Below are 21,563 nucleotides of genomic sequence, written 5' to 3' on the forward strand. Positions count from 1 at the left end.
GTCCAAGTCCTGCTGCTGTTTCCACAGCATTACTTGTCCCTCGACCCTCCAATCAGTCACCGCTCCTTCACTGACCTTCCCTTTATTCTTTTTCTGAACCTGCTATAGACAACTTTTTCTTCATCTCTCTGGCATTGCTCTTCCACAAACTGAATTTGAAATTCTAACAATGTTGTAATTGCTAATTCCTAAAGGATCCTTAGCTACAAGATCTCCTCTTAATCCAACTTCAATCCATCTCACTAAAATAACCTGTTCCTGGGCAGGTTCTGCAATGTCCTGCTGAAAGAACCAATTCTCAATGCAACCGATAAATTCATCTTCATGTTTATCTTTGCCTATTGGATTTGTCCAGTCAACACACAGATTAAAATCACCGTGATATTTGTAGTGGCTTGTGTACACACCTCCATTATTTCCCAATTCACACTTTGTCCTGTAGGTGGAGTCACTCTTCGGAAGTGGATTAGATGATTCTCCCTCATGATTTCTTCCCCACGCTGTTCTTGATTTCCACTCAAACTGACCCCACATCACAAATTATTGCACCTGTATGAGTACTCATCCCTCCGGTGATACCTTCCTTTAATAACAAAGCTGCCCACCTCCTTTTCCAATTTTTGCCTATTCTTCTGAAGTGTTGAATATCCATATAACACAAGGCCCAAAGGGAATCATTAACTAATTTCTCTGCAAAGCTCAATGAGTTTGGGTTCCCTTGGAACAAGCCATGCCCTGTCCAACAGGAACTTATGATCAGGACTGATGAAGGATCCTGCCCTAAACATCGACTCCTCTGCTCCTCTGATGCTGCCTGACCTGCGCCACCTTTTATTGACTCTAACTCTCCAGCATCTACAGTCCTCATTATCTCCGACCAGCTGGAACTTATCACTTTAGTCCTTTGTAAGGCAAACTCAGGGGGACTTCCTTGTAGTGCAGTGGCACTGTTCCTACCTTTGGACCAAGAGAGCCGGGTTTAAGTCCCACCTGCTCCAGCCGTGTGTAGTAGCACCTATGAAAAGGTAACTTGAAAGACTTATACATGAGGCCTCAGTCAGGGCCCTCTTATGGTGCAGAGGACGTGTCCTTACTCCTAGACCAGGAGATCTGGGTTCAAGTTCCACCTGTTCCAAAGGTGTGTAATCCCATCTCCGAACGAGTTGTTTAGAAAAATAGGTAGAGCAGGCTTGGGTGCGGGGCTCTTGTAGCAGAGTGGTAGTGTCCCGACCTCTGGCCAAGTCCTATCTACTCTGGAGGTATGTAATAACATCTGTGAGCAGGTTGATTAGAAAACATAGAAAAACAAATGTACAGCAGACTCAGGAACGCTGGAAAGCTCATTTGGAAAAGTATCAGGTGTTTATTATGGAGGGTCCAAGTTTCCAGTTTCTGTTCAAGAGCTTACAAATCCTTCATTGGTTTTCTTGTGGCACAGTGGTAGTGTCCCTGTCCCTGAAATGAAAGGCCCAGATTCAAGTCCCACCTGCTCCTGACGTATGCAATAACATCTCTGAACTGGTTGATTAGAAAAATAGGTAAAATTTTAAAAATTGTAAAATAGACTTAGGTTTTACTGGTGGTGGTCAGTAGATTAAAAAAAATCACAGTGATTTTAATGGTGGGCAAGTCACTCAGCTGTGAGTGATAACACCTCTGGGTGGACAAGGGAAGACAGAATAAAGCAAACACGGCGATGGGTCTGTAAAACCTAACTGGAGCGAAGGAAGATAAGAGGTGACTTGATAGAGGTGTACAAGATGATGAGAGGTATTGATGAGTGGACAGTCAGAGACTTTTTCCCAGAACGGAAATGGCTATCACGAGGGGGCATAATTTTAAGGTGATTGGAGGAAGGTTTAGGGGAGATGTCAGAGGTAGGTTCTTTACACAGAGAATGGTGGGTGTGCAGAATGCACTGCCAGCAGTGGGAGGAGAGTCAGAGACATTAGGGACATCTAAGTGACTCTTGGATAGGCACATGAAAGATAGTACAATGAAGGCTGATCTTAGAGTAGGATAAAAGGCTGGCACAACGTCGAGGGCTGAAGGGCCTGTACTGTTCTATGTTCTAAAAATATTATAGGACCTTTTGTTTATACTTATAGATAATTATTTGTAAATAAAATATATTTTTGCGATGAAAGAGTTCTTTCTGCGAAAATATAACTCATGTCTGTTAAGTTCCAAGATCCCTCATAGGTTTAATGAGAATGTGAATAGTTTCCTTTCATGATTAGAAATTGTCTTTTGTTGTATCTGGCTGAAAGCTTTGAGGAATAGCTGGCACACCACTGAGGGCCTGTGTGTTAAACCCTCTGTCCCAGGCTGGCTCTAGCTTATGTATGTTCCCAGTGGTGGCTCTGTTTTAGTGTTCAACAATAAATGATGCTCCTTTCCAGTCACGGTTCCTGTGATATCACACACTAGAACATCGAGTTCTCATAAGCACTTCCCTGTAACAGTTGTCAAGTCACACTCTTTTATTTTCCATTCACTCATCTATATTGTTACAAACACTACGTACATTCTGATGATGTCTTAAGCTTTGATTTTTTTGCCATTATGTACATTTTCAATCCCTTCCTATTACACTTTGAGTATCATTTGTCTCTTCACTATCCTACCTCTACTCTCTCATCTCTTTTCAATTTTTAAAAATTCCCTTCAATTAAACCCTCTAACCCACTAATCAGTTTAAAGCCCTAACTACCGATCTATCGAAAGCCCTAGTTATGTAATTTGGCAGGACACAGGTCCCAGCATCGTTCAAATGCAGCCCGTCCCAATGGAATAGCTCTCTCGTGATTGTATCCTCACGTCCCATGCTGACTGAGATCTGTTTTCCTGGAGCCTATATATAAAGCAGGTTGTGACATTTATTTACACAGCAGACACTATATAAACACACGTTGTTGTTGTTGTCGTGTGAGTTTTGTCATGCGAATATTTCCAATCAAGATTGACATGAGAAATAACTTGGTCACAATGCAATCAACATTTTCTCAAACTGAGCTTCTCAAAGTACAGAAACTTGTCACCAACATTGACAACATACCTTTACTGATCAATCTGCCATTCTTTTCCTGATGTGGAGGTGCCAGTCTTGGGCTGAGTTGGACAAAAATCACACAACACAAGATTATGTTCCAACAGGTTTTCATGATTAGAGTATTCACCTGGTAAGCATTGACCAGGTAAAGGAGAAGCAGGAACCAGTCTACTTTCCACATGGACTTATTCACAATGTTCTGTTTAGTATAAATGCAGAGTATTTTCCTGTTGAGAGACCAGCACTCTCTCACATAGAAACTGGCTCTTATAATCTGTCTCAGGTTAATGTCAGCCACCTCTCAGTACCCACACAATGTGCACTTACCGTCACTCATTCATGTGGGTGTCTCTGAGTCAGCATTGATTGCTGATCCCTCATTGTCCTGGAGAAGTTGGTGGAATGTACTGATTGTAATGAGGTCAGCCAGGTGGACCTCAGAGAATATGAGTTCCCAGACTGGGGCTGTTAATCTGGTCTAATCAGGGATCCCTGGCTGACAGATATAAACAGGACGTTCTGTTCACTCAGACCTGGCTCTGAGGGAGCTGGATCAGTGTCAAGGACTCTCCACACGATGGGATACTGGCCTCTGTGGAGTTATTTCAGGTGCAATGAGATCAAAGCACACTCCTGAAGAAATTTGCTCATAACTGGCATCCTTGAGTTGGGGTAAGCATTTCTACCATCATACCATTATTAGGGAAGCTTGTCTCATTCAATCCTCCCGTCAACGACTGGGCCCAGCATGTTGTGAAAATGCTTTATTTCTTCCAAAGTAATTTGCGTGGCAGCTGGTGGACCTGCAGCTTTTTCAGTTATTTGGAGCCAAACTTTTCCTCAGGCACCAGATACTAAAACCTTTCAAGAGTTGACAGATACGATTAAGGAATATTATGATACCAAGCCTCCTCTAATTCTGAATTGTTTTGTTTTTAACTTGGTAATTCAAAAACCAGAAAAGTCCATGTTGGGATTTTTGACTAGGTTAAGACGATTGGCAGAGGCATGTGACTTTAGTTTAACCTTAAATGAGACGTTGAGAGACTATTTGGTAGGTGGGATTAATGATGTAACCATACAAAAGTGCCCACTAGCTGAAGCCCAACTGGACTTCAAACAGGCACTCCAACTGGCTTTATCATTGGAAAATCTGGCTAGTGGAGTATATGAGTTCCAGGCTATTCCAAAGGGAGTAGACAGCCTTGCCAGTCCGACAGAGCGTGGGGAACACCATTTGAGTGAAGGCAATTGTAAAGCCTCACTCAGGACATAGCCTGAACAGAGGGACTCTAGGTCAGCCCACAGGAAGGCCCCAAAACAAACCCAACCTCAGCCAAACAGTTAACATTTATTTCAGGATCTGGTATGGCAAACCATTGTCGTTGCTGCCAGTGTGCAGACTTGAGCCAGCAAAGGAGTCTCACTGGACCTAAATTGAGTAAGAGAACTCATTGGCTGGTATCCAGGAGTGTTCACATCCTGGAACATCTACTTACATCTGGTTTGGAGCAGCTAAATTGATTAGCAACATCCAAATCAGAACCAATCAAAATAAACATCTGGTTAAATGGTCACCTGGTTCTAATGTAGGTAGAGACCAGCACGGCCCTTTCAGTGATCACAGAAACAGTCGTTAACAAAATTCACTCTATACTCCAACCCTTAAGTTTGAGCAAGATGTCGGCTAGACTGAGAACTGCAATGTGGAACCTTTACAGATTAAGGCTGCTACTTTGGTTCCGGTCTCTCATGAGAAGCAGCTGGTTCAAGTCCCACTGATTATAATAAAAGCTTGGGCCCGCTCACAGACACACATAAAAAATAGGAACAGGAGCAGGCCATTTGGCCCCCGAGTCAATCGGATCATGGCTGATTTTTTTTCACATTTTCCATAGGCTCTGAAGTACTTACTGAGCATTGAACTACTTTTAAAATGTTGTTACAATCTGGATGCAAAAGCTGTGGCCTACATAGGCACAGCAAGATCTCACAGACTTCAAGAAGATGAATGACCATTTGGTCATGTTGGACAGGACATTAATTAAGAACTCGCTGCCTCTGACGTTTTGTCCCATCTTCCTGCAAACTGCAGCCACTTATAGCAGTAAGCCTCCAGATGTGATTGGAGAAATGATGACCCAGTCATCTCCAACCTGCCTGGAAACAGTAGAGTCCTTGTACACAAGCCTCTATACTCGTCTTCCACTGTAATAACTTGTAGAAAATAATCAGCAGTTATAAACAAAGTCTTATTCTTCTAAATAAATAGGAATAAAAAGGACAGACTGAACTCTATTTGTTTAGAATTTTGAACACATAATTCTGATGGAGCCCTCTTCAGAGTGTGATGTGTGACCGTATAGATGCCAAATTCACATGACAGTCTGCAGGCAAAATTACACCAGAGAAAGTATTACTGAGACTTTTCACCTCCAATAAAGTGAACTGTTTCACCTCAAACATCCATAATCCCATTCCAGGTTAGTATTGATTATAAGTGACAGTCTCAGTACAGGGTGTACCACACACACTTAGTTTTTTTTTTGTATGTTCATGTGCTCAGTTGACATTTTGAAATGTAAGGGGTGAACTATCGTGTTATTCTAAAGGCTGCAATTTACCTAAAACAGCACATTTTCTTTACCTTGTTATTTAAAAAATAACCACAAATACTTTGTGAATGGGTCATGGATAACACAAACGCTTGGCAATTGTGCTCAGATTAATGGTCCAAGGTTAACTGGGATGCAGTGAGTAAAAATCCCCACTTCAACTTCAGACTGGTGCAGTATCAAACCCCATTCCTGAGACTTTAATTTGTAATATAGGCTGTCATCTAAATGCAATCCTGAGGAAACATAGAAAATAGGAACAGGAATAGGACATTTGGGCCTTTGGATCTGCTCTACTATTCAATATGATCAGAGCTGATCATCCAACTCAGTCCCCGTTCCTGCTTTTTCCCTGGACAGTTTGATCCCGTTGGTGCTATGAACTATATCCAACTCTTTCTTGAAAACATTCAATGCTTTGGCCTCAACCGCTTTCTGTGCCAGAGAATTCTACAGGCTCCCCACTCTCTGGGTCAAGACAGTTCTCCCCAGCTCGCAGTACTGCACTGTCAAAGGTGCTGCTTTTCAGATGTGAAACTTAAACTGATGCTGTCCCGGGTGAATGCTGAAGATCCAACTGAACCTCATCAGAGATGTGCTGGAGGTGTCCTGACCAAACCCATCCCTCAGCCAGTATTGCTGAGCCAGGTTTGTTGGTCATTATCATACACTGATAGTGGGACATTACTGTGTGCAAATTGACTCAACATTTCTGACATTACAACGTTGCGACACTTTACATGTTCAATACTGGGATTAGATTAGACTTACAGTGTGGAAACAGGCCCTTCGGCCCAACAAGTCCACACCGACCCGCCGAAGCGCAACCCACCCATACCCTTACATTTACCCCTTACCTAACACTACGGGCAATTTAGCATGGCCAATTCACCTGACCCGCACATCTTTGTGACTGTGGGAGGAAACCGGAGCACCCGGAGGAAACCCACGCAGACACGGGGAGAACGTGCAAACTCCACACAGTCAGTCGCCTGAGTCGGGAATTGAACCCAGGTCTCTGTAAAACAGATGTAAAAACAGTTTGTGAATGTACAAAGCTCCCGGAAAGACTGGGAGAAATCTCCTTCTTTCAATATCTCCCTCCAATGCAGAACTATAGAACTCCACATTGAATCCCTGCAGAATCTTTGAATCCCTGCAGTGTGGAAACTAAGCCATTCAGCCTATTGAGTCCACAGCAACCCTCAGAAGAGCATCCCACCCAGACTAACCCTCCAACCCTACCCCTGTAATCCTGCATTTCCCATGGCTAATCCACTCAGCCTGCACATCCCTAGGCACTATGGGCAATTTAGCATGACCAATCCACCCTAACCTGCATGTTTTTGTACTGTGGGAGGAAACCGGATCTCCCGGAGGAATCCCACACAGACACAGGGCGAATGTGCAAACTCCACCCAGACAAACACCCAGGGCTGGAATCGAACCCAGGTCCCTGATGTTGCGCTGAAATGCAATCAGTTTTCTCATTGTATCAACTAATCTATTCAGGACAGTTACAACCAAGAGAATTATCTAATGTATAAGATCCCAAATAGGTTATGGAGAATCAGCATCGTGCAATCACTGCTGCTAGGACCAAGTGGGAAAGGATAAACTAAAACCCCTCTTTTCAGCCCTCATCCCTGATTGGGAACAACAAAGGCTTGAGGTCTTTTTAAGACAAGGCCATACCTTCCTCCAAGTGAAATTGAGTTAACACTTTTTTTTAACTGGAACGAGCCAATCAGAAGGTTTTCTTGAATTAAAGAAAGAACATGTCTGTGTGATGTTTGTGATAGATATAGGACTGATGTCGGAGGTAACTTCTTCACTCAGAGAGTAGTAGGGGCATGGAACAGCCTGCCTGAAACAGTAGTAGATTCGCCAACTTTAAGGGCATTTAAATGGTCACTGATTAAACATATGGATGAAAATGGAATAGTGTAGGATAGATTGGCTTCAGATTGGTTTCACAAGTTGGTGCAACATCGAGGGCTGGAGGGCCTGTACTGCGCTGGAATGTTCTATGTTCTATGTCTATTACCTGAAAACACCAAGACACAATATCAAGGATAAGTATGAAGTGGTCCCTTGGGCCCACACACTGGAACAAGGTTAAAACATAACTGTGTATGCTGTAAAGCAAAGTGGAAGAAAAATATAGTTTTCAATCTTTGAGCCTTAAAATGGAGAAGAAAAGTTGAGAAGTTGCCTTCTTGGACCATCACAGCTGCAAAGACGGCCATTTGCTGCTAGGTTTTCCAATTTTGTGATGCTTCTTTCTAAGGAATTTTGGAGAACTGGATATTTCTTTGTTGTAATAGAAGATCTTCAACTTGAGTTTACTTCTGCATCTTTAAATCCATTTCCCTAACACGTGCCACTGTGTCTCTTGCGATAGCAGCTTGTTTATACATTCCGATCTTCTGAGTTTATGTTTGCAAGCTCGTTAATCACACGTGAGATTTTGTCTCCAACATGTGAAGATTCTTATGATGGTGTAAATCAAATCAGCAATAAGGACTTTTCTCGGCTTCCCCGGGAGACCAGGTTGGGGAGCTCTGTTGGCCTTGGTGAAAACGGTGATTTCAGCTCAGACTGTTTTTGACGTAATCCATTTTGGTATAGATTCCTGGGATAGATCATGTGATCCTTCTTGCCATTATAAGATTGTGTTTTCATCTTTTTTAACACCATTTCAATGTATGAAACTCCCAACATTGGGTCAGCCAAGGGATTTAAAGATTAATTCTCTGTATTTATACAATTATGACACTTGTTGACAGTTATTAGACCAGCCATGGTTAGACCAAAGGAACATACAGAGAGAATGCTGGAGAAACTCAGCAGATCTGACATCATCTCTGGAGAGCGAAACAGAGTTAATGTTTTGAGTCAGAAGAGTTCTGAAGATGTCATACCAGATTCAAGATGTTAACTCTGCTTTCTCTTCACAGATGCTGCCAGATCTGCTGAGTTTCTCCAGCATTCTCTGTTTGTTTGAGATGTCCAACATCCACAGAATTTTGCTTTTACTAGACCAATAAACAATGGCTTTATGTCTCGCTCGTATTCAGGAGTTTTGTGAGATCACAGAATAGAATCAATGGAAAACTGAACTGAATGGCCAGCGTTATGTGAACAGCGATTTTACAGCAACAACATTTAACAGATGGCAAGCATGCAAATGATCAGTTAATCTGTTTGATTTTATGAATACATTTGAAGAAAGAATTTGAATAATGCATCATAATCTTTAAAACTTCCGAGAAGCTGACCGCGAGGACGGCCAGGCAGCTTTACACCAGGGGGTGGCACGTGGTACAAAACAAGGGCTGGTTTCAAACCACTCCGAAGAACATGAAGGTGAACAAAACTTTTCAACAATTCAAATTTTTGAACCTGCTCTTGGTGTTATTTCAATTTTTAATTATTTTCGGAGGAAGTAATGGCATATTGGCAATATGAGAATAATCCAGAACCCAGAGTTAATGACAAGAATAGAAATTGCTGGAAAAGATCATCAAGTCTGGTAGCATCTGTAGAGAGAAATCAAAGCTAATGTTTTGGGTCCAGTGACCCTTCCTCAGAACTATTTTTGTCTCTGATTTACAGCATCTGCAATTCTTTCAGTTGTTATTTAGTTGATAACTCACTGTGCCACAGTAACGCTCTGGAACGTGGTTTTGAATCCCACCAAAAACTGAAATCCTTATAACATTTAAAAAGTAATTAGATGTGCATTTATGATGCCAAAGTGTACAAAGCTATGGCCAAGGTGCCGGAAAATGGGACTGGAATAGTTTGGCGATTTTTGGCTGATGCTGATTCAATGGACTGAATAGCCTTTTTCTGTATTGTAGATCTCTGTGACCATTACAGACAAATAAATTTGAATTCAATAAAGATCTATACAAATGGTGATTATATAACCATTGTCAATTGTTGTAAAAAAAAACATCTACTTCACTAATGTCCTTTAGGGAAGGAAATATGCCATCCTTAGCAGATCTGGCCTACATGCAACTCCAGACTCACCACAATATGGTGGACTCTAAACCGGCCGTGAAACAGCGCCATAAGCCATTCAGACCAAGTGGCAATTAGGGACTGGCAATAAATGCTGAACCCTTGCCAACAATGCCCACACCTTCCCCCCCAAGCAAAGTTTTAAAAGATCAATCAGCTTGCCATCTCAAAAATAACGGGCACTACTTGTCACTTGGGGGGAAATTGCATATCTCATGTTCTGGCTTGAGGTAGGCTTTTTCCTGTCAGGGAGCAGTAGGAGACACAGCAAAGGTGACGTGCAGACGGGAGGGTAAGGACTTTGTATATATGTTGGCAATGGCCAAACCAGAGATACTATACGTGTAGTATCTCTCTCCTGCACCTCCACCCCAAAAGAAAAATACTCTAAGGTAAGGCTTTTTTTTTTTTCTTTTTATTTTCTTTTTCATATACTGAAGCTCATTGTTTGGTTTTAGTTAGTTGATATAAAGCTAAGGCTTACAATGACAGGGGACCTCAGACCCGTGGCATGTGATTCTTGCCTGATGTGGGAGCTCAGGGCCGTGGCTGACGTTCCTGACTCTTACACTACAAGAAGTGTGTTCAGCTGCAGCTCTTGTTTGACCGCATGACGGTTCTGGAGCTGCGGATGGATTCACTGAGGAGGATCCGCAATGTGGAGGAGGTCGTGGACAACATGTTTAGTGGACGGGTCACACTGCAGGTTAGGATTGCTGAGGGAGACAGTAAATGGGTGACCAAAGAGTAGGAAGGCAGTGCAGGTGTCCCCTGCAGTCATCTCCCTCCAGAACAGGTATACTGTTTTGGACACTATTGGGGGAGATGGCTCACCAGGGGAGAGCAGCAGTTGCCAGTGGCGGACACTGCTGTTCAGAAGGGCAGGAAAAAAGATTCGTATGGCCATAATCATAGGGGATTCTATTGTGAGGGGAGTAGATAGGCAGCTCTGTGGCTGAAAACAGGACTCCCGGATGGGAGGTGCCAGGGTCAGAGATATCACCGATTGGCTGCAGAGCATTCTAAAAGGGGAGGGTGAACAGCCAATTGTCTTGGCGCATATAGGTACCAACGATATAAGTAAAAACCAAGATGAGGTTCTGACAGAAGAATTCAGGGACTAGGAGAGAAGTTAAAAAGGAGGACCTCAAAGGTAGTGATCTCGGGATTACTACCAGTGCCACGTGCTAGCCACCATAGAAATGAAAAAGTAGGCAGGATGCACACGTGGCTTGAGGGATGGTGTAGGAGGGAGGGGTTCAGATTTGTTGGACATTGGGACCAGTTCTGGGGAAGGTGGAACTATTACAAAATGGACAGTCTACATCTGAACCAGAGTGGACCTAGTGTCCTTGGGGAAGTTTTTTGCTACTGCTGTTAGGGAGGGTTTAAATTAATGTGGGAGGGGACTGGGAACCAGAAGAGAAGACAAGGAGGCAGTGAGGTGGAAACTGGAGACTGTAAGGATCATAAAGACAGCATTAATAAGGGGAAGAGTGGGCAGAGAGCAGATGAACGCAAAGAACTGGTGGCCTGAAGTGCATCTACTTTAATGCAAGGAGTATAGTGGGTTAGGCAGATGAACTTAGAGCTTGGATTGATACCTGGGAATATGACGTTATTGTAATCACAGAGACTCGTTTGAAGGAAGAGCATGATTATTCCAGGATATAGACCCTTCAGACAAGAAAGGGAGGGAACCAAAAGCAGGGGGAGGAGTTGCATTGTTGGTCAGGGACGATATCATGGCTGTGCTAAAGGACACTATGGAGGGCTTGTGTGGTGAGGCATTATAGGTGGAGCTGAGAAATAAGAAGGGTGCAGCTACATTGTTGGGGCTGTATTACAGGCCTCGCAACAGTGAACGTGAGGTAGAAGAACAAATAGGTAAACAGATTATGGAAAGATGTAGAGGCAATAGGGTAATTGTGATGGGAGATTTTAATTTTCCCAACGTTGACTGGAATACACTTAGTGACAGAGGTCTGGATGGGGTAGAATTTGTAAGAAGTGTGCAGGAGAGTTTCCTAGAGCAGTATGTCAATAGTCCAACGAGGGAAGGGACCGTTTTGAACCTGGTGTTGGGGAATGAGCCAAGCCGGGTGGTAGAAGTTGCAGTGGGAGATTTCTTTGGGAATAGTGACCACATTTCTGTGAGTTTTAGAATACTCATAGACAAAGATGAGAGTGGTCCTCAGGGAAGAGTACTAAACTGGGCCAAGGCCAATTATATCAAAATTAGGCAGGAGCTGGGAAATGTGGATTGGACACAGTTATTTGAAGGGAAGTCCACATTTGATAATGTGGGAGGTTTTCAAAGATAGGTTAAAGATAGTGCAGGATAGGCATGACCCGTTGAAATCAAAGGATAAGAAAGGCAAGATTCATGAACTGTGGATGAAATCGTACGACTAGCCAAGAGGAAAAGGGAAGTGTACATAAGGCCCAGGCAGCTAAGAACAGAAGGAGGAATATCGGAAGAGTAGGACCAGGCTAAAACAAGGAATCAAGTGGCTAAAAGGGGTCATGAAATAGCTTTAGCGAGCAGAATTAAGGAGAATCCCAACACCTTTTATTCTTATAAAAGGAGCAAGCAAGTAACTAGAGAAAGGATTGGTCCACTAAAGGATAATGAAGGAAGGCTGTGTGTCTAACCTGAGAGAAGGGTGAGATTCTGAATGATTATTTTGCATCATTGTTCACTGAGAAGAGGGACATGATGAATCTTGAGATTAGAGATAGAAGTTTGATAAATCTGGATCACGTTGACATAAGTAGGGAAAATGTGTCAAGTTGGCTAAAGGTTATTAAGGTGGCCAAGTCCCCAGGACCAGATGGGATCTATCCCAGGTTGCTGAGGGAGACGAGGGAGGAAACAGCTGGCTCCCTTACAGATATCTTTGTGGCATCCTTAAATACAGGGGCGGTGCTGGAGAACTGGAGGGTTGCTCACGTTGTCCCCCTGTACAAGAAGGGTAGTAGGGATATTCAGGTAACTACAGACCAGTGAGCCTGACGTCAGTGGTGGGAAAGTTGCTGGAGAAGGTACTGAGGGATAAATTCTATTTATATTTAGAAAAGAATGGGCTTATCAGTGATAGGCAACATGGTTTTGTGCAGGGAGATCATGCCTTACCAATTTAGAGTTCTTTGAGCAAGTGACCAAGTTGATAGATGAAGGATGATGATGTCATATACATGGACTTTAGTAAGGTGTTGGATAAGGTTTCCCATGGTTAACCAATGGAGAAAGTGAAGTCACATGGTGTGCAGGGTGTTCTAGCTAGGTGGATAAAGAACTGGTTGAGCAACAGGAGACAGAGAGGAGTAGTTGAAGGGAGTTTCTCGAAATGGAGAAAGGTGACCAGTGGTGTTCCACAAGGGTCAGTGTTGGGGCCACTCTATTGTTTGTAATATACATAAATGATCTGGAAGAGGGCACTGTTGGTATGATCAGCAAATTTGCAGATGACACAAAGATTGGTGGAGTAGCAGAAAGCATAAGGGCCTGTCAGAGAATACAGGAGAATATAGACAGACTGGAGAGTTGGGCGGAGAAGTAGCAGATGGAGTTCAATCCGGGCAAGTGTGAGGTGATGCATTTTGGGAAGTTTAATTCTAGTGCAAATTATACAGTGAACGGAAGAGCCTTGGGAAAAGTTGATGGGCAGAGAGGTCTGGGAGTTTGGGTCCACTGTACCCTGAAGGTGGCTAGAGTGGTCAAGGCGGCTTATGGTATGCTTGCCTTCATCGGACAGGGTATTGAGTATAAGAGCTGGCAGGTCATGTTAAAATTGTACATGACGTTGGGTTCGGCCGCATATAGAATACTGTGTACAGTTCTGGTCACCACATTACCAAAAGGATGTGGACGCTTAGGAGAGGATGCAGGGAAGGTTTAACGAGGATATTGCCTGGTATGAAAGGTGCTAGCTATGAAGAGAGGTTGAGTAGGTTAGGTTAGGTTTGTTTTCATTAGAAAAATGGAGATTGAGGGGGACCTGATTGAGGTGTACAAAATCATGAAGGGTATAGACAGGGTGCATAGAGACAAGCTTTCTCCCCCCAGAGTGAAGGATTCAATAGCGAGAGGTCATGCATTCAAGGTGAGAGGTGAAAGGTTTAAGGAGGATACACGTGGCAAGTACTTCACACAGAGGGTGGTGGGTGTCAGGCACGCATTGCCAGCAGAAGTGATAGAGGCAGGCACAGTAGATTCATTTAAGATGCGTCTGGACAGATGCATGAGTAGGTGGGGCACAGAGGGATACAGATGCTTAGGAATTGGGCGACAGGTTTCGACAGTAGATTTGGATTGGCTCAGGTTGGAGGGCCAAAGGGCCTGTTCCTGGGCTGCAAATTTTCTTTGAGTCCCCTTTCTTTGAGAGAAATCTGCCAAGCATTAGAAATACAACAGGATGAGGTTCTCACTGTTGCAGCTCCAACAACTTGCTTGAACTTTCTGACCATCATTGCATGGTAATGTGATGGGCCAAAAGGCCTCTTCTGTACTGGTGATTCTATGGGGACTAGTGCATTCGAGGTTCATTTGCAAATGGCCTCAAATAGTTATTAAACGCAATAAATTAATGGTCATTGCCCATGCATTTGCGATGTGTTAAAAAATGGATTCTGCATAATCCAAGATGGATGAAGGAAAAAAGTAATGGCAGCAAGAGCTGCTCTTTTGAGGTACTTTCAGGGTTGGAGCTGATTTTCTCAAATTCCAGCCATAGCTAATTACCGTCTTACAAGCTGTTGCATTGTTTTGGAACTTTCCGTTGTGGGCGGGGGGGGGGGGGGGAAGCAGAGAAAGAGAAGAGAGCAAGACAACAACACTTTTAAAAATAAAAGGACTAAGAGAAAGGCAGTGACCACACGGGAAGTGACTCGGAGGAACCTCCACTGCTGTCTGACCCAGAAGTGAAATCTGCACAGCTACTGCCTCTGCCATTTGACTTTAATTACAATTACGACATTTAAGAGGCATCAGGATGGGTATATGAATGCAAGAGGTTTAAAGGACTTGGGCCAAATGCTGGCAAATCATAGAAACCCTACAGTGTGGAAACAAGGCCTTCGGTGCAACAAGTCCACACAGAGCCTCCGAAGAGTAACCCACCCTGACCCATTCCCCTACATTTACCCCAGACTAATGTCCCTAACCGACACATTCCTGCACACTATGGACAATTTAGCATAACCAATTCACCTAACCACATCTTTGGATTGTGGGAGGCAACCCACGCAGACATACCCAAGGTGGGAATTGAACTCAGGGCCTGGCGCTGTGAGGCAACACTGAGCCACCATGCTGCCCCATGGGACTAGATTGATTTAGGATATCTGGTTGGTGTGGACAAGTCGAACTGGAGGGTTTGTTTCCATGCTGGACATCTCTATGACTGTATATACACAAGCATTTTTCTTCTTTGAAATATTAGATTTAAAGCAATAAGAAACCATTTAGTCTTCACACATGACCCCATCAATTCATCTCCCCCTCCCTCCAGATACACCAGATATTCACTTCAAAGAATTGGTAACCCATGATTTGTGGCTTTTGTATCAAGGATACTTCCTGAGGACATCAGTTTGTCGATGCAAGCAGGGATCAGGCTGTTTCGGATCTGGCGGCGTGTAATAAGGCAGGTTTAGCAAATTATCTCAGAGCAAAAAAAAAATCACCTAGGAAGAATTTAATATTAAGTTTGAGAGGGAGAAGCCTGGTTGAAATCAACCGGGTAATGACATGAAATGAGGCCAGACTAACAGGAAACAAAACAAATTGCTGGAAAAACTCAGCTGGTCTGGCAGTATCTGTGGAGAGAAAACAGGACTAATGTTTCGGCTCCAGTGACCCTCCTTTGGAATTGATGGCAGCTAGTAAGAGGTTGTTATTTATGCAAAATATGGGGTGGGCACGAGGGGAGAGGCATGAACAATAGGTGAACATAGCCTGCCGCAACAGAAAAACAAGTGGACAATGAACTGGTCAAAGGTCTGAGTTAACTGGAGTGGACTGGGAAAGACACGAAGCAGAAAAAGATGTTTGATTTACAACTACAGAAAGTAGCTCATGAGACAAAGATATTTCCCAATGAGGAGGAATGATTCTATGAAGGGGAATAAACCTTTTACCACAAAAACTTAAGAATAGCATCAAATTGAAATAGAATGAACATGCAACATGGCAAATACTACTGGTAAGACACAATAAACTAAGGTAAACTAACAATTAATCTCAAAATGGACAGCAAGAATTTCTTTAAATATACAAAAAGGAATAGAGAAGCTAAGGTTAACAAAAGCTCCTTAGAGATGGAGGCTGGAGAAATAAATTTCCTGGGGAGGCAGGAAATGGCACAGTTGAATAAATACTGTGTGTTAGTATTCACAATAGATGACATAAGAACATTCCAAGTCACTAAATAATCAAGAGTAAAAGGGAGAGAGGAAATAAATAAGTATCACCAGAGAAATAGGGGGACTAACAAGACTGAAAAATCTCCTAAATTTTCGAAGCATGAGAATGAAACCTTAATGAAACATAAAAGATTCTTAGGGGACTTGGTGGGGTAAATGTGGAAAGCTCGATTCCCCTTGTGGGGCAGTCAGGAGCAGACAGTGTATTCTCAAAGGAAAAGTCCAGTTACGACAGGAATCAGGAGGAATTTCTTCTGAGGGGAATAAGTCTATGGAATTCTTCACTGCAGAGAGCTGTCAAGGCTAACATTGCATTTTCCTTCCTAACTGAAAACTGAACCCAATCCTGAAGTAGGACTCCCAAGTCTGTTTATATTTCAGATTTCTGAAGTCTATCCCCATGTAGAATTGTCTACACCTGTTCTTCCTACCAAGATACGTAACCTCACACTTTCCCAGATTACATTCCATCTGCTACTTCTCCCATACTTCGAGCCTATCCAAGTCCTTCTGCAGCCTGCCTGCTTCCTCAACAACTATCTTTCCCTCCATCTAGCTTTGTGCCATTTGCTAACATAGCAACAATACTGTCAGTTCATTCATCCAGATCTTTAATGAGAATCATGTACAGTTGTATTGCCAACACTGCTGCAGAACTCCACTAGTCACTGGCTGCCATCCTATACAAGATCCCATTTATCACCACTCTCTGCCTTCTGCCTGTCAGCCAATCCTTTATCCATGCCAGTGCCCAGTCCCTAACGCCATGGACTCATATCTTATTTAGCAGCTTCCTGTGCAGCACCTTGTCAAAGGCCTTCTGGGAATCCAAATAGATCACTTCCACTGGCTCACCTTTGTCTAACTTGCTCACTACTTCCTCAAAGAATTTGAAGAGACATGTCAGGTACGACCTCCCCTTGACAAAATCATGCTGACTGCATGCATCCTTGTTTTACCGCGCACTTCCAAATACTCTGCAATCACCCTTAATAACGGACTCTCAAACTTTATCAGCAGAGGTTAGGGTGACCAGCCTACAGGTTCCTGTCCTCTGCCTCCTTCCTTCTTAAACTCGGGTTTCACGTTAGCCATTTTACACTCCTCTGGAACATTTCCAGATTCCAATGATCTCTGAAAGATCACCACCAATACATCTACAATCTCTTCAGCAATCTCCCTCGGAACACTGGGGTGCAGTCCATCTGGTCTACGTGATTTATCCACAGTCAGCCCTTTCAGCTTTCCAAACACCTTCGCCTTAATGACCATGACATCTCCTCCCTGCCCTGGCTCTCAAAGTTTTGGTATGCTGCTGGTGTCTTCCACTGTGAAAACTGATGCCAAGTACCTCTTCACAATTTCTCTGCCATTTCTTTGTTCTCCATTACCACTTCCCCAGCGGTCCAGTGTCCCACTCTTGCCTGTTACATTTTAGATATCGCAATCTTCTTTTGAGTTAGCTTACCCTGATATTTCATCTCCCTCCAAATTGTTTTTTAAGTTATCCTCTACTGGCTTTTAAAGGCTTCCCACATTTAAAACAGCCTTGGCACAAAGGAGATTTATTAAAAGCGAAATATTATTGATGCAAAATTAAAACATATCTTGCTGCAGGTACTCAGGTGTGGCAGCATCTGTGGAGAGAGAGAGATGATTTTTCTGAAGTAATTTGATCTGAAACATTAATTCTGTTCCTCTTTTCACATTCTCCCTGGTCAGAGCACTTCCAGCACATCCTGCAGATAGATGGAGATGCCAGTGTTGGACTCAGGTGTACAAAGTTAAAGACCACAACACCAAGTTGTTGGGACTATAACCTTGTTTTGTTAATTTTAATCTGCAGGATATACAAAATTGTAAGGTCTGGCAATATATTGAAGTCATCTAGCCTTAATCACCTAACCTTAAAAATCCAAACTTTTTTTAAAAGATTTGATTAGATTACTTAGTGTGGAAACAGGCCCTTCGGCCCAACAAGTCCACACCAACCCGCTGAAGCGCAACCCACCCATACCCCTACATTTACCCCTTTACCTAACACTATGGGCAATTTAGCATGGCCAATTCACCTGACCCGCACATCTTTGGACTGTGGGAGGAAACTGGAGCACCCAGAGGAAACCCACGCAGACACAGGGAGAACGTGCAAACTCCCCGTACTTCCTGAAATGGGCCTCTTATTATGTTTCACAAGATCAAGGAGATACTTAGAGGCTGCAAGTATACCTACAGGTATGTAGTTTGACGTCTTAATGGGAAATGTTGCCAAGACTAACTTATTGAGGTAGTAATATAAACAGCTTGAATAACAAATAGGAGGGCTGTCATTATCCAAAATACATCATAATTTACCTACAGCAATCACATGGATTATGATATTCATTTAGTGTTCAGAATAAAGCTTTGTATGAAGGAAGTGCTAAGGAAATACTCTATTACAATAAATTGTTTGAAGTAGCTCTCGTAACACAAGTGAATAGTTTTAAACTCAGTACATTCCAGTAGTTCCAGCTCTGCAACCTGATCAAGTACTTAGCTCATGAAGGAATCTGTCCCATAGCATGGAAACCAACAAGTATTTGGCAAAGACTGTCAAGAGACCATCACATTTCTGGGTAATGCAGCCTTTAGCAAATTGTCAGGTTTCCTACGTTTCCCATAGTACCTAAAGAGTGCTTTACAAATGCAAGCAATTTTTCTTTCAAAACAAGAGCTCTTGCAGACTTGTTCCTACTACAAGTACATACCTAACATCCAGGAAAAGGACCTGGGTTCAAATCCTGCTATGGCAGATAGTGGAATTTGAATTCAATATAAAATCTGGAATGAGAAGTCTAATGACGACCATGAAACCACCGCTGATTGTCAGGAAAACTCCATCTGGTTCACTAATACCCTTTAGGGAAGGAAACTGCCACCCTTACCTGGTCTGGCCTACATGACTCCAGATCCACAGCAATGTGGTTGATTCTTATCTGTCCTCTGGGCAATAGATGCCAGCCTATCCAGTGATACCCTCATCTGGTGAATGAATAAAAAAAAAACACATCTTTGCTGGATCACTTGAATATCATCTCTGATTGTTCAATTTTGAAAAACCTAAAAGTGGTACCAAATTTCATTTATTTTCTAGAGACTACAAAAAGGGGTGAAATGGAGGTTCTGAACAGTACAAATTTGCCATATGGACTGAGTTGTATTTTTATGTGCATATTATCTAATTGTCTGTGGAGATAGTGGCTCAATGGTAAAGTCACAGGGCTAATAATCCAGAGGCCCAGGTTCAGGGGAGGGGTGGCAATAGGGTCTGTTCAAAGGCCAAGCAGCTGGTGCAATTAACATGAAATGCTAGTCTCAAACCATGAAACCTTCATTGTTATTGAAATCTATCTAGCTCACCAATGTCCTTGAGGGAAGGAAATCTGCTGCTCTGATCTGGTCCTCTTGCATGACTCCAGACCTTTTGCCGAAATAAACTGGATGGCCTGTTAGGAAATCTAGTTATCCTTTCCCCAAGTTAAAAATCACAACACCAGGTCATAGTCCAACAGGTTTAATTGGAAGCACACTGGCTTTCGGAGCGACGCTCCTTCATCAGGTGATTGTGGAGGGCTCGATTGTAACACAATTTATAGCAAAAATTTGTAGTGTGATGTAACTGAAATTATACATTGAAAAATTGATTGTCTGTTAAGCCTTTCATCTGTTAGAATACAGTGATAGTTTCACTTCTTTCATGTGTAAATCACAAAACCCTTCTTTAAAAAAGGTGCATTCTTGGGTTAGCTGTTAACAATGGTGATAGCTAGACACTGTTGAAGGTGTTAGCCCCCTGTGCTCTCTGCCTATGACCTGATGTTTAGATTGATTCTAATCTAAAAAGTGAGATAACAGAGTTTTACATAAAGTCATGCAGTTTTTGAGCTCAGAGTTCTACATGAATGTATGCAGTTTTTGAGCAAAGTGCAATGTAACTCTGCAAGTGCAAATTCACCCCACAATTGCCTAACAATACTGGCCTCGCCAATAAGACTCCTCCCATTAAATTTAAATGGAATGACTGCCAGTGCCTTGGCATTCTGAAAATATCATTCTCCTGATCATGAGGATGACTAAAATGCAGTCTACAGCCGTATTTAATTGATAAGATTCAAAGTCACTGCTTGAGAAACTGCATAAGTGACTATTCCCCAGAATTGTGTATGCCACACTGAGTTACTCACTCTAATGCACAAGTTGTGGAAAAAGTTTGCTTTGGAAACCCAAATGATGCATTGTACTTCAAGTTGACTGATCTTTAAAACATGGAGCTGTTCCAAAAGCTTCTGTCTGACCAATTTCAGTGGAAAGTCCCCATGTGCACATTTTCCATTAAAAACTAAACATTCACCTCAATGTAGCCTTAATAAGCTTGCTCATACCAAATAGCCTCAAGCAAACTTTCCTTGATGTTGTGAGAAATCCTAGACTTTAAACTGTACAAAATGACATACATTATACATGCAATTACAGCTGGGTGCTGGAAATCTGTAATCTAAACTATTCTACATGCATACAAAGAAACTGAACATTGCTGGGTCAAAATCCTGGAATTCCCTCCCTAATGTCATCGAGAGTCAACCCACTGCTGGTTCAAGAAGGCAGCTCACCACCACCTTCTCAAGAGCAACTAGGGACAGGCAATAAATGCTGGCCAGCCAGTGACACCCATATCTCAAATCAATAAATTTTAAAAAGTGGAGTATGCTCTGCCTGCATCTAGATTTCTGTACGAATGAAACTAAAAGTGTCTTGTCTCTAAACGAATCAAGGGTTGGGACATCTGGTCAGCATGGACAAGTTGGACTGATGGGTCTGTTTCCATGCTGTACATCTCTAGGACTATATAGATAGCGTCCAAAACTGCAGTCATAAAAGATAGCATAATCAACAAATCTAATAAGGAATTCAGGACAACCTTTTACCAGTTGTTACAAAGCAGAATCAGCTATTAGTTATGGTGAATAAGCATGATATATATAAAAGGGAGCTTATTAATTACACAATAAGGAAGAGGAAATATTGACAGTTAAATGTAGCAGACTGGGAGGGACATTAATATCGATACTAAATACCAGCATGCACTGGTTGGCGTTGCAACAAGCATCAATTTCTGAATCAACCTGAAGCTCAGAAATTCTACAGTCACATGGTTTAGACTAACTCTTAATCCAATTTGTAACGAGAGTAAATTGGCTTTACAGAAATAAACAATGACTTGACAAATTTGTTGGTGAGAAATAATCAGCTCTAAATTCTTAAATCTTATTTGTGGCTAACTCCCTTAGTTCAGAAGAAAAGGATGTTTGTGACAGAAGCTGTCAATGACTTCAGGAAGGAATGGACTTGCTTCATAAATTGATTCATTTCCAGTTAGCTTCACTAGGAGTCAGTTT

Source organism: Hemiscyllium ocellatum, chromosome 37 (assembly GCF_020745735.1).
Source record: "Hemiscyllium ocellatum isolate sHemOce1 chromosome 37, sHemOce1.pat.X.cur, whole genome shotgun sequence".
Classification (NCBI taxonomy): domain Eukaryota; kingdom Metazoa; phylum Chordata; class Chondrichthyes; order Orectolobiformes; family Hemiscylliidae; genus Hemiscyllium; species Hemiscyllium ocellatum.